Raw genomic sequence first — 13,745 nt, 5'->3', positions numbered from 1 at the left:
ACTTTTCACGATGTCTCCGCTTGGTCTTGGATAAAATGAGTTGTCTCTTCTTAGCTGAAGTTGAGGCATCATATTTCTTCTGAGCTTTCCCAGAAAAGGCTGGTCTGTATTCTAGATGGATACAGGTTCCCCCATGGCTGCAGAGCTGTCTTGCTGACCCACTGCTGAGATGCAGACAGCCTGTGGCTTTCTGAAAACTGTCTTCCCTAGTCTTTACTCACACCAGGAGAACGATTCCTGTCTTAAATGGCTTCTGTGGATCCTGGGAGCCACAGGTTTCTGGTTTCCCTTCATCTCATTGGATCCTCGGGGCTGGGGGTGCTCAGCCCCAAACGCGCTTGCCTAACGCGACAGTTGGGGTTGCCTCGCTTGTGCCCATCCTGACAGTCCTCACATTTCAGTGGTCGGAGAACAGGCCTCGTACTGCTCTGTGCTCCCCCAATTGTCAGCTGGTCCTCAGGACCCCCATCTGTGCTGGATGCCATGAAGCTCCAAACCTGCCTGAGAAAGGTCAGAAGGAGAGCTTACTGTTTGGTAGGAATATATGTGGGTGGTGACCATTAAATTAGCATAATTTCCCAGAAGGAGGGGCATGCTCATTTTAATGTGGAATAAGGAGGTCAGGAAATGGGGCCTGGACAAGAAAGACGTTGAAAGTTGCTCAGGGGAGTTCTTTGTCATTGTTGTGTGAAATTTTCTCTCTGAAATGGGTTCATCGCGGTATGTAGTTGACATTCTTAAAAGTTGAAATTGTAATATAAAGGCACCATGCAGTGCTCTCTTCTCATCGTTCCTCTCTAGTTGCCAGACACCTTCCTGACACTGGCTAAAATGACACTTGCGTGGCATGGACCCTGTTCAAACAGCACGCGGTGCAATGCTGAGCTAGAAGCCAACGAGACACAGGTGTATTACCTTGTTTTATACTCATTAACTAGAGAGCAATCCCCAGACTGTTCTCCTTCGAGCCCCACACCACAGCTTCCCCAAGCTGAGCCTCTGGCACCTCCTCCCACTGGAGAATAGTGTGTCTCTAATCAGGATTGATTTATCACCTAATCTAACTCCATTAGGAAATGGAGATGGCTGACCTCCCTGGTAATAGGACTAAGGAAATGAGATTAATCTTGTTTAGGAGCAAGAGTGTGTGTGTTGGAGCCGCACTGAGCCTGGAAGCCACGTGTGAAAAATATCCAGAGACTAAGGCTGGTGCTGGCGAATTCCTCTGCCAGGGGCTCTCCACCTCTGCTAGCTTGTAACCAGCAGGGAACTAGTGCCAGATTTGGGGATGAACAAAATATTGCCGCTCTCGGCTCCAAAATGAGTCTGCAATGAATCCCCGACTAATGGGAGGGCCTCTGGGCTCCAGCACTGGCTCACTCCAGCCTGTGGGGGCCTGACATGGGGCCCTGTGTGAAGACGGGCTGCAGAGCCTGGTACTCTGTCCTCTCCCTCAGCCATTGCCCTCGCTTTCCTCAGTCCCTCTTCTTGCTGCTGCTGCTGCTGCTCCCGGATCACCTGCTGGTCAATCTCCTGGACCACGCGGGAGAGCTCGTTGAAGTTTCGGAAGATCTCGCCATCTGGCAGCTGGATGCGGCGCATGAGGTGGATCTCTAACGTCCCGATGGACTCTCCCGTGATCTTAGTGACCCTGGCATACTTCCATGGAATCTGAGCATGACAATCGTTAGGCCGTAGGGATCATATTTGCCTTGGAAGAGGCCTGGCCTGATGAGGTCGTCCCGGTGGCTCGGTGGGAGGTAGAGGTGGCTGTAGGTCGGGCAGTCATACTGATGTCTGTCCTCCTGCACCAGCACCCACCCCCGTTCTCCCCTAAGCCGCGTTGGTAAATCCGTTCGGTGGTCTCTCTTGATCCACTGGATGCTGAACCTGTCCTTCTGAATCTGCAGGTGGCGGCTGTGGGAAAAGCTGTAGAAGTCGTCCATGTACTTCACCGAGGCTGATTTCCTCTCCGACAGGCTAATTCTGAACGAGGGCTCGGATTGCATTGGGCCATCCACATGGGTGTTATGGGAAGGTCCGTACGTCCAGCCAGTAATGCATAAGCCGTCCACCACTACATTCAGCAGTGTTCTATAGCTATTATCTAGCTGCCAAAATCCCAAAATGTGTCTGTATGGGTGGAACAGCTTCGCATAGACTTCTCGATAAGAGATACGATCGTCTCCTGGTTCTGTAAGTTTTCCCGAACCCCAAACTCTTGTGGCAGCACCGTCTCCAGATGCTGTCGGTGTGTAGGATGTGGTGGAATTTGGTGCAGGCCTGGGCCAGGCTGGGCAGATCAGTGCTGGGGAGCGAGGCGAAGATCTCCACTAGCATCTCCACGGGCAGGTCCTGCAGTGAGCAGTGCAGGGGCGGCGGGGGTGGCATGGGGCTCTGGATTCCTCCACTCCCCACACAGCACCTCGCTGCCTCGTCCGCCTCGAGGTGCTTTTCTGCCAGGGCCAGGGCTGGGGCCGGCTTGCCCTCAGCCGCTGCCCTCTCAGCTGGGCCTTGGCGCTGCTGAGGACACCGACATCCCCGCTAAGAGCCCAGGCTGCAGAGGCAAGCGCACTCCTCCATGCCTCCATGTGTAACAGCCACCACAGTCGAATTGGATTGTTTTATCTTGGTGAAACCAGACACAATGGGTCCAAGGCTGCCTGTTGCTACTTGAACCAAATTAAGCAGATACAGGGTTGAATCATATATGAACTTTTATTCTAATAATGCCGGCAGTATGGGGAGATGTGCCGCGCCGGCACGGCCAAGGGTGAACCTGAGTGGGGGTGATGAAAGGCTTAGAAAAGACAGGCAAGAGAATGAAAGCTGGGTCTCGGTGGGACGCTGCCCCTCTGATGGACAGCGCCAACACCCACAGCCCTGTCTTTATTTTATAGCAGATGCCACAAGGCAAAGTAAGGGTGTGATCAAGATATTTACAACATTATCGTGGGTTTCAATCCTACTCAACTACATGCACCTGAACTCTATCACTCAGGCACGTGGGGCCACGTGTTCGGACCACAGGTTCAAGCTGACACTATAGCTGTTGGCTATAATTGTGCTGTGAGGGCTCTGCCATCCAGCTGGGACTTGCACGTGGCAATGAGAGGACTGTGCCCTCTCCTCAGTCCAAGGCTTGAACCTGTCCAAAACACTGTAGCTGCGCCCCACAGGGAGAGCAGTCGGTCACACTGGAAATTCTGCTTTAACCCCCTTCTCCCCCCCTTGCCAGTTGGCTGATTATATATGGATGAGGGAGAAGATAGCTACGTGCAAGTGTAACCTGCAAAGGGGGAGGGTCTGCAGTCCTGCCTTCAGGAGCTCCAAGTCCCATAACAAGGTGGCTAATCTCTGATGCTACAACAGCTCAGACCATTCCTATGACAGGAGAATGGTCAGCCTTCATGCGAAAAACTCAAGGGCCTTTCCTTGCTACCCAGGGAGGGCTCCATACGGCGTTCTCGGTTCCCACGTAATTTAAAGGGAAACTTCTCACAATGTCCGGAGCCCTTGATGTCCTGCAAATGAAGGAGGAGGATGTCCTCAAGTTCCTTGCGGCAGGAACCCACTTAGGTGGCACCAACCTTGACTTCCAAATGGAACAGTCCATCTACAAAAGGAACAGTGATGGCACCTACATCAATCTGAAGAGAACCTGGGAGAAGCTTCTGCTGGCAGCTCGTGCCATTGTTGCCATCGAAAACCCAGCTGACGTCCGTGTCATGTCGCCCAGGAATACTGGCCAGCGAGCTGTGCTGAAGTTCGCTGCTGCCACTGGAGCCACTCCTATTGCCGTCGCTTCACTCCTGGAACCTTCACCAACCAGATGCAGGCAGCCTTCCAGGAGCCAAGACTTCTGGTGGCTACTGGCCCCAGGGCTGACCACCAGCCTCTCAGAGGCGTCTTATGTTACCCTGCCCACCATCGCGCTGTGTAACACAGACTCTCCTCTGCGCTCTGTGGACATTTCCATCCCTTGCAACAGGGGGCTCACTCAGTGGGTCTGATGTGGTGGATGCTGGCCCAGGAAGTGCTCCGCATGCGTGGCACTATCTCCCGTGAACACCCGTGGGAAGTCATGCCCGATCTTCACTTCTACAGAGATCCTGAAGAGATTGAAAAGGAAGAGCAGGCTGCTGCTGAAAAGGCTGTGACCAAGGAGGAATTTCAGGGTGAATGGACTGCTCCTCCTGAGTTCACTGCTGCTCAGCCTGAGGTGACAGACTGTCTGAAGGCGAACTTCCTGAGCTGGTGGCAGCGGCTCAGGACAGGCAGGATGGCCTTGACTTGGGAGTCCGCCAGCCCACAGTTATCCAGACCCAGGTCCTGGAGGGTGGGTGCCACTGCCTCCAGCAGAGCTCTGAGGGGCTCACTGAAATCCACAAGGCTGAGGCCAAATAGATGCAGGATCTTCAGCTGCCTGAGGTTCGGGCACTGGAACAGGTGTGTCAGGTCTGAATACGTCAGCCGCTGGCAATATGTTAGGCAGAGTAGGTCCAAGGGAGTCTGCAAGCACCTGAGCATCTGGTCCAGACGGCCTGGGAGGAAGGAGGGAGAATGCATGTAGAGCTCCCGGAAGTGCCACAGCCTGAGCATCTGAGAGAGGAATTGGGAAAAGGATCGCTGCTCCTCCTGCTCCTGCCTTTCCCACTCCTGCTCCCCTGCCTCCTCCCACTCCTGCTCCTCCCTATCCAACTCCTCTTCCTCCCTCAACTCCTGCTCCTCTTCCTATTGTTGTTCTTCCTCCCCCCCGCCTCCTCCTGCTCTTCGTCCTCTTCCTCCTCAGCTAACTCTTCCAGGAAAAAGAGTTTCTGCAGGTTACTCATCTGACCCAGGTAGAGAGCAAATGTCCCCAGGGTGGGCAGGTCCCAGGTGCAGTTCACGTACACCTCCTGGATGCAGTCCAGCCTCACCCTATCCAGGACCCTCCTGACCCTCTGGAAGGGCACCTCAAATATCCTCAGTGTCTTGCAGCACAGGTGTAGCAACCTTTCCCTCTGCTGGGCCCATTGGATGATGTGCATGAAAAACTTATCCCGGTCCCTTTCATTGAAGTTAATGTCTAGGAACACCTCTAAGGGAGCCAGGGGATGCTCCATGTTGGGGCTGGAGCTGTGCACAGTCACTGGTCCTGTCGGTGAGCAATTTTCAGTGCCGACTCCAAGCCACATATCCCAGAAGTTGGCACCCATGTTCCTTAAATCCAGCACCCGCAGTTTGCACCTCCGGGGCAAGCAGAATGTCAAGCGCGTCAAACACAGCTTTTAAGCCTGTGGCCCTGGTTGGGGCGTGATCAGGGGGACGCTGCATCAGGACCCCCAGAGGGAGGACAGTGAAGGCCAGGCTTGGGCCAACGCCTTCAGGAGCTGGCGGTGGTGTCCACCATGGTAGGCCAGGAAGAAAGGTATGGGAAGAGCTCAGCAGGCAGGTACTCCAGAGCTGCAATGGCCAAGGCCTGGTCCCTCAGCAGGCGCTTTGCTGCCAGCACCAGGAGTGTGGGTGGCATCTGGATGCTCATCTTCAATCTAGTTGAGTTTTACTTGTACCATTGGTACGTGCCAATCCAAAAAACGGGGAGTGATAAGCACAAGGAAATGCTGTAGAATAAGCCAAATGTTACACAATGGATCGCATTATTTGCCCAGTGAATGAGTCACTCGGTCACTATGTGACTCACAGGAAACTCTCCGAGGGGGCATTATTTTCCCCCCAATAAAATTTTACCTTCCATTAAGGCTGTTGTTCTCCTGCAAGGGAATACCTCCATCCAATGAGAGAACACACAAGTCATAACTAACACACTTGTATTCTTGAGACAGTGGCATTCGGATACAATCCAATTGCCATACCTCAAAGGGGCCTAACGGGAGTGAGAAATGTCCCTGGGATCTATGGAGTGTGTTCCAGGGCTATATTTTACAGAACATCTGCTATATACTTATGATTTATAGTGAGAGAAGGTTTCTGGTAATGTGTACTCCATGAAATCACTTTTTTAGAACCCCGATGTGTTTGTTCATGTTGAAGTATAGGCAATTGAGCCCCTATAGGTAATATAGATCTCCCACTGGGTCCAAGCCATATTTGTTTGGGTCAAAGGCTTCCCCTTTTTGTTGCCATATATTTTATTCTGTAGCTGCTGTGGAACTATCAAGTCTTTTATTGATTTAGCAGAAGCAAAATTCTCAAGTGTGGATAATTTGATTGCCTAGCTCTGCTTATTTAGCTATAGCATCACCTACATGATTTCTTTTTGCTTCAAGGGTGGTAGCTTTAGAGTGTCCTGGAATCTTGATAATTGCCAATTGTCTTGGTTGCTGTACAGCATCTAATTCTGCAACCTGTTTTTCATTCTTTATAGACCACCCTGAGGAAGTTAAGAAGTGAAGCCTCGTTGCTTCCATAACATTCCAAAGTCATAAGCTACACCAGTGGTATAGGACTATCAGTATAATGTTGGCTATTTGATCTTTGGCCACTTGACAAGCTCGAATTAGAGAAATTAAAATCTGCCCAACAAGACAGATTATTTCAGGTAAATAAGAACTTTCTGTTAAACTGACCATGAAGTCATTGCATGCCCAGCTAAGTAATCTCTCTCTCATCTCATTTTTGAGATAAGATCTATCTGCAAACCAAATTAAGTTGTCCTTGTGAATAGGAATTTCCTGTATAATTATTCCAGGAGCAAGAAGGTATCAAGTAAAGCGCAACCTTGTGTGCCTTCGTCTTGTAAAGAAGGTAACAGGGTTTCTGGATTAAGGCTGTTACATTGGACGCACCCAATATTGGGCAAAGAGAGCAAGAGTACTTGGTAAGAAACCAGGTGGCTGCCTGAGAAATGCTGAGCGTACAGAAGAGTTCAGTAAAGATTCCACAAAATGAACGCAAATGGTTGAAGGAGAGCCCATAACTATTCTGCTTGCATACCATGGCCGGAGCAGGGAGGGAACACTTGCTACTGAATCTAATTGTTGGCTATGGTATCCTATCGTTCTATGATGAGCTCCATGTTTGAGTTAAAACACTTAAAGCATTTCCTTTATTTTCATGTATAAAAAGACGTTTGTAATTAGGATGTCCCCAAGGGGAGCTTTTAGATCATTCTTTTAGAGCTTCTCTGGCTTGTTTCCCTTTGAGATTCCATTGCATTGGATCAGCTATGACTTTAATAAGGAATATAGAGGTTGAGCCATTAAGGAAAAGTTTGGAACTCAGTTGCAACGGTATTCGGTCAGCCCTTGAAATCTTTTTTTTAATGTGGAACGCGTCATGAATTTGCGTGACATCCTTACGCAGGGCCCATGCAAATCGTTCTCCCCTGTATCGTTCCAATTTAGTATATGTGCTGCCGAAGCGAGCACTAGCCCTTGAAATCTTAAGCCATTTATTAATTCCTGGAAAAGGAAAGGATCGTATGCTTGGGCTCTCAGGGTTAATTCGTAGCCCATCTTTAGGTATTTTACTTGGGGCAAACAGAATTGCCTTGTGAGAACTCCTGTCCTTTCATAGCTAGAGTTATGCTCAGATTGTGGGATGGAATAGAGAAGCAGTGGGTATTGTACTCAAGCTGTGTTCATTTCATCTAGAAAAACGAATATGGGTGCTTATAAAGCCTTATGCCCAAAGTCAATAGGAAATGGTCCAGCAGACATATCTCTGAACTAGTTTTGTGTGGCCTCCACCTTAATGAATTCCTACCACCCTGAGAACTGGTCTCATTATAGGGGTGAGATGAACTCAACAAAGCAGAGTTCTCCTTCCAAGGTCACTTGGAGGTGGTCTAGGTGATTATCCCACGGTTCTTCCCTTGAATTAAGGTCTCACCACCTTCTACACTCCACTGTTTGTATAGAACATCATAACCTCATCCTTGTGGAGGAAGGAGAATCTGAGTTTTGGAGCCTGTAGCTGTTATGGGAAACTAGCAGTAGTGAGCTATGATAGCATTCAGCCCATTATTTCTAAAACAGATTACTTGGGGGGTGTGAGGTAATGACTTGTGTGTGAAGCTAAAAGACTCACTCATCCAGTGTCGGAAGCCCCTATTGCCTCCACGGCTAAGCACCCTATTTTTAGGAAGTCAGATGATGTTAAAGTGAATTCGAACTCAAAAGGACCCCAAGCTTTCTCAGGCTGTAACAGCAATGTTGGGAAGCAGAGACATAATCATCAAAACTGGGCAGATCCTTGGGCCCGTGGACGAGGCAGTGGGTAGAGTAAGGCAGTCCAAAGCAAGGCTGGCATCTAAGGGCAAAACCAATGTTGGCTCTGAGGTTTAAAATGAAGGGTTTCAGGCCTTGTATGGGCAGAAGCAAAGATGAAAATCCTGAAGAAGAGGATAAGACAATGCCACTCTACTTAATTCCAGGGCCTCCCTTCTGGCAAAGGGGTACTCTGAGGCTCACATTCCAGGGCTGTGTCAACATTATGTGACATAAGAATGTCTTTTTTTAAAATTGTTTAAAGTATTACAGGGCACATGCAAGAGGCAACCAATCTATGTTTCTCTCACATGGATATTTCTCTGCCTTTCCCTCTCTCTCCCACTCTCCAAAAATCAATGGGAAAATCTACTCGGGTGAGGATTAAAAACAAACAAACAACAAGGTGGGTCATCTGGTCAGAAGGTCCAATCTTTAAAATGCATGCAAGCTGCTCTTCCCCTGAAACCTCTTCTCCCCGCTGTTGCCCCTGGGCAAGGGAGGGGCCGTCAGGGGGTGGGGACTGAATGTTCTTGAGAATCTCCTGGAAAGCCTGTGGGGATGGTGCCTCCGCATTCTGGAAGGTGACCTGGACTCTGCTGTACAGGCTGAGGCAATTCGGTTCCAGCCAGATGAACCCGAAGTGGTCTGCATCAAACAGGATGAAGACTCCAGGGATGCGCTGGGGGTAGGCGGAGCCAGAGCGGGCAACGATGCCCACATCATAGAAACACATCCTGCAGGCTCGCGGGTAGTTCTGGTTACTGGAGCTCACGCCCGCAGGCAGGACAAACTGGACAGGCTGCTCCTCCAAAGCGGCAGCCCCGGACTCCCCGACACTGGGCTGCGCAGGACTCAGCCAGCCATGGCCCTCGCCATCCTCAGTGCTGTCTTCTTGCTGCTGCTGCTGCTGCTGCTGCTGCTCCTGGATCACCTACCTGCTCGTGAACCTCCTGGACCAGGCGGGAGTACTTGTTGAAGTTGCTGAAGATCTCATGGGCCAGCTGGATGCGGTGCCTGAGGTGGATCTCTATTATCTACTGCCCAGCAGGGATGTGGTGGTCACTGTGATCTTCGTGACCCTGCCATGCTTCCCATGGAAGCTGAGCATGACAACCTCTAGGCTGTAGGCCTTGTGGGTGCCTTTGAAGAGGCCTGGCCTGATGAGGTCCTCCAGGTGGCTCCGGGAGAGGTAGATGCGGCGGTAGTTCCGGCAGTTGTCATTCTGATGGTAGATGAGCTTCATCAGGGTGAACCGCAGCCTGTCCTCCTGGAAAATGTGCTCCAGCATCTGCCCCCATTCTTCCCGCAGCCACGCGCGTAAATCCTCTTGGCTCCAACCAGGTATCCTGTGGTGGTGCGTCAGGTTGCACTTGGTGGAGAACCTGTCCTTCCGAATCTGCATGTGGCAGCTGTGGGGCCCTTGGCGGCCGTCCGTGCACTCCACTGTGGCCAGTTTCCTCTCTGTCAGGCGAATTCTAAACGCGGGCTTGAACTGCATTGAGTTATCGACCTGGGGGTCATGGAGAGGCAGGTACGTCTGACCAATAATGCCTAAGCCGTCCACCACTACAGATAGCAGTCCTCCAAAAGGCCAGAGGTTTGTGTGCTGTTTCCCTTTGAGATTCCATTGCATTGGATCAGCTATGACTTAAGGAATATAGAGGTTGAGCCATTAAGGAAAAGTTTGGAACTCAGTTGCAACGGTATTCAGTCAGCCCTTGAAATCTTTTTTCCCCTAATTCGTAGCCCATCTTTAGGTCTTTTACTTGGGGCAAACAGAATTGCCTTGTGAGAACTTCTGTCCTTTCATAGCTAGTGTTATGCTCAGATTGTGGGATGGAATGGAGAAGCAGTGGGCATTGTATTCAAGCTGTGTTCATTTCATCTAGAAAAACGAACCTAAGGGTGCTTCTAAAGCCTTATGCCCAAAGTCTTGGTTGCTGTACAGCATTATGCCCAATTGTCTTGGTTGCTGTACAGCATCTAATTCTGCTGTGAAGGTGGATCAACAATTGCCTTGGTCAAGGGCTGTGTCAACATTATGTGATATAAGAATGTCTTTTTAAAAAATTGTTTAAAGTATTACATGTCTCCAGTCATTACCGACACTGGATGAGTGAGTCTTATAGCTTCACACACGAGTCATTACCTCACACTCCCCAATACTCTAAGCCCATACTCAGAGTCCTTCTACCCCTTTGTATAAATTGTTATCTGGCTGCCACAATCCCCAAATGTGTCTGCATGGGTGGAGCAACTTCGCATGGGTCTCCTGATCCCTCCACTCCCCGCAGAGGACCCAGCCGCCCTGTCTGCCTCCACATGCTGCTCTTCAGGGGCCGGGGCCGGCTTGCTGTCGGCCGCCACCATCTCAGCTGGTCCCAGGCACTGCTGGCGACACCAGCATCCTCTTGAAGGGCCTTGGCTGCAGAGGCAAGCGCACTCCTTCTCCATGCCTGGCCGAGTAAGTCTCCTTTGTATTTTTTAAATTTCCAGTTAGTTTATATTCAGTATTTTGTATTAGTTTCAGGTGTATAGCATAGTGGTGAGCCAGTCATATACCTTATGTACAAAGCGTTCCCCCTGATATTTCCAGGAAAATGTGAAGGGATTGAGAAATACAACTTGGTAGTTAAAAAATAGTCATAGGGTCCTGGCAGTGTGGCTTAATTGGTTGGAGCATCATCCCATGCAGTGAAAGGTTGCTTCTTTAATTCCAGATCAGGGCACATGCCCAGATTGTGGGCTTGATACCTGCTAGGGGGCATGTAGGAGGCAGCCAATTGATGTTACACTCTAATTCCCCTTCCTCTCTCTCTCAAAATCAAACTATTCTTCAAAAAAAATAATAGTCATGGGGATATAAATACAGCAGAGGAAATATCAATAAGGTTGTAATCTCTTCCTTAATGCTGGCTGGTGCACTGACTCCTCCTGTGTGCTGGGTCAGGTCCCCTCTGCCTCATCTCTTTATTCCAAATGTGGCTGCTGGTGTAACCTGACAACTCCTCAACTCGGTCTCATACCAGCTACCTCCCAACTTCCTCCTGAGGGCTTCTCTCTAAGTTGGAGGTACGGGATGCTCTTGGGAACTCACTAGGCATTTATGCCAAACAACCTGTTAATATGAGGTAGTTAGCATATGGGGCAAACTTGACAGACTGGGAGCTGTGAGCCAATGGATAAAGGCATCCCTTTATCTTCCCTGGGTCCTGAGATGGATTTCGTAAGCCTTCTTGTGTACCTCTGCTAGAGGAGCAACCAGTGGCTGTAAACAGTGCAGCCTTCTACCTACCTCCCTCTGTCCCTGTCCTTCAGTCTTGCCTGGGCTCATGTCTCCAAGTAAACAGCTGGCACATAAGCTTTTCCCAATTTCCCTGAAGAGAAGAATTGAGACAGTGGCTCGATCAAGTTTCTCTCCATTCCTCTTCTGCTTGTCAACTTGAATCATTTACTTTATTCAAGGGCTACTTTTCCATCCCTTCATGGTCATATCTAATGCTGTACTTATCTTAATAGCCGATAGGTAGATCTTCAGGTTTCAACTACAAGATGTGGTTAGGAAGGTGGAGGGAATGTGAAGCATGTTCATGGGACAATCCTGAGACTGGGATGGGGGTGGGTGGGCGGATCTCAATCACAAGACTAGGTGTTGCTTAACAGTATCAGGCTCAAGGGCCATTATGGAGCTAGCATGCCATATCGGGCTTCTCAATAAGTTCAAAATACAACTCTACCAAACCAGGATGGAAGAAAAAGGGAAAAGGAAGACAAGACATACCTTCAAGGAATTACCCTAAACTTGTATAAACCACCTCAATCTTATTACTAGTGTCCAGTCATGTGTCCATAGCTAGCTGCAAGGAAGGCTGGGAAAAGTAGGCTCTAGCTGTGTCCCTGTGCCTGGAGCAAACCTATTTTAAAAGGGAAGGATATTGAAATAATAAGCAGTTTCTGTCATAGTGTGAACCTGACTTCAAAAGTGTCTTGTCTTTCCAGAGAGGATGGAGTCCTAATCTCAAATTCATTTAATGAATGTATGATTTGGCCTGAGATGCAAGGGGTGGAAACAGGGGGTGGTCAAGACCAGTGCAACATTCATGCAGGTGTCAGTAACCTGTCACTGAACTGGGTTTGAAGCCGAGAGCAAGGTCTAAATTATTTTGTTCTGAGTTCCTTGAAATGCTTTTCAGGCTGACAAGGATGACAAATGCAGCAACATCATCTCACTTGCTGGTTCTACTTGTGAGTTTGTGTCTCTGATTGACCGATTTGTCTACTAGGTTCTTAGTGCCTGCTGAGTTTTATGACTTCTGCAGCCATGGGGGAAAGGTCAAATATTGCTAGTGACTAGTCATTAGTTAATAATAGGTTCATGCTGATGAAGACACTGTTAATCTTAACTTCATGATCTAAGACATGAAAGGGCCAAAGAGATGACACTGTGGTAAGAACTATGACACTCTGCATCTTTTGAGCAAACAATTGCACATCTAGAAACCCATCTTAAGGAAAAATGGTGCTGGGGTCCAACCCCAGCAGGTCCAGGGGTCCCCAAAGGTGTGGACAGAGTCGGCGAAGAAGGAATGACACGGAGACAGCGTTCAGTTGGTCAGCAGCCTAGCCAGGATCTCTAGCCAAGTTCTCTGTCTTTTATTGTCTTGTTACATCTGTATTTATACCGGTTGATTTTAATCCTGTCAATTTCTATTCCAAAGGTTAGGGTGTTTCTTATCTCCATTCCAGGGAGTAAAGATTATGTAGCTTAAGGGTGATTGTTCATAGTTAAAGTGATTAACTACCCGCCTGGCACTTAGTTAAGGGGTTTTATCCCCTCCCTAACTTCAGGGAAAAATCCCTACCTAGGGAAACAACCTTTCTCGGAGAGGTGATCTTGGTTAAAACACATAGCACTAAGGAGAGCAAACATATTAAGAACAGTATGCTATATACGCCAGGTCCCTTGAAACATATGCTGTGCAGATGTTTCTTTCCTGCAGCAACTGTGTCAAGCAGCAAGGATGGACCGGCTTCCGGCAAATTCCCTTTTTTTTTAAATGATAGCACATGCAAATCAGTGGCCACTTCTCAGATTGGGCCGTTTAAGACTCGGAAGAAGACTGGCAAGCAATGACAGTGAGCATAGCTATAAACATAGTGGATGGAGCACACAAGGAGCCCTGTTCCTGTAGAAGGTTGCTGGCCTCTTCAGTCAAGGGATTTCAGCTGTCCTCAAGTTGTTGGTTTGATTGTCTTTGTTGGTCTGGCTAGTGGGCGGCATCACTGGCGATGGGCTTCCCGAAGTGTCAGCGAGTTGAAGGGCTGCATCAAAGGGTCCATCAGGGCCGTGCTTGATGGTGGTGTCGGTGTCCGAGGAGGAGTAAGCTGTGCCCTCTGGGTCAGCTGATATGGAAGATGGAGGGTAGTAGAGAGAAAAAGAAGAGAAAGCAAAAGAACTACAAGGCATGGAAGTGTTTAGAAAAAAGAGGGAGAAGGGAAGAAGGCAGCATCCTGACACAGCCCTTTTCTTCA

The 13,745-nt window shown here is 49.2% G+C and overlaps 1 non-coding gene and 2 pseudogenes across 1 annotated transcript; 1 reads left to right on the top strand and 2 right to left on the bottom strand.

The window, feature by feature from the left end:
* The first annotated feature begins 3,468 nt into the window (after positions 1–3,468).
* On the top strand, positions 3,469–4,370 carry LOC102438265 (annotated as a pseudogene).
* A 2,890-nt stretch (positions 4,371–7,260) lies between these two features.
* Positions 7,261–7,370, bottom strand: LOC111823333. Its single transcript, XR_002826365.1, has one exon. It is a non-coding gene; the product is annotated as a U6 spliceosomal RNA (small nuclear RNA).
* Positions 7,371–7,571: 201 nt separating this feature from the next.
* On the bottom strand, positions 7,572–9,846 carry LOC102437656 (annotated as a pseudogene).
* Between the last annotated feature and the right edge of the window lie 3,899 nt (positions 9,847–13,745).

This window comes from Myotis lucifugus, unplaced genomic scaffold, assembly GCF_000147115.1.
Source record: "Myotis lucifugus unplaced genomic scaffold, Myoluc2.0 scaffold_466, whole genome shotgun sequence".
Lineage (NCBI taxonomy): Eukaryota > Metazoa > Chordata > Mammalia > Chiroptera > Vespertilionidae > Myotis > Myotis lucifugus.
The sequence above is the reverse complement of the archived record's forward strand: the minus strand, read 5'-3'. Positions and strand labels throughout refer to the sequence as shown.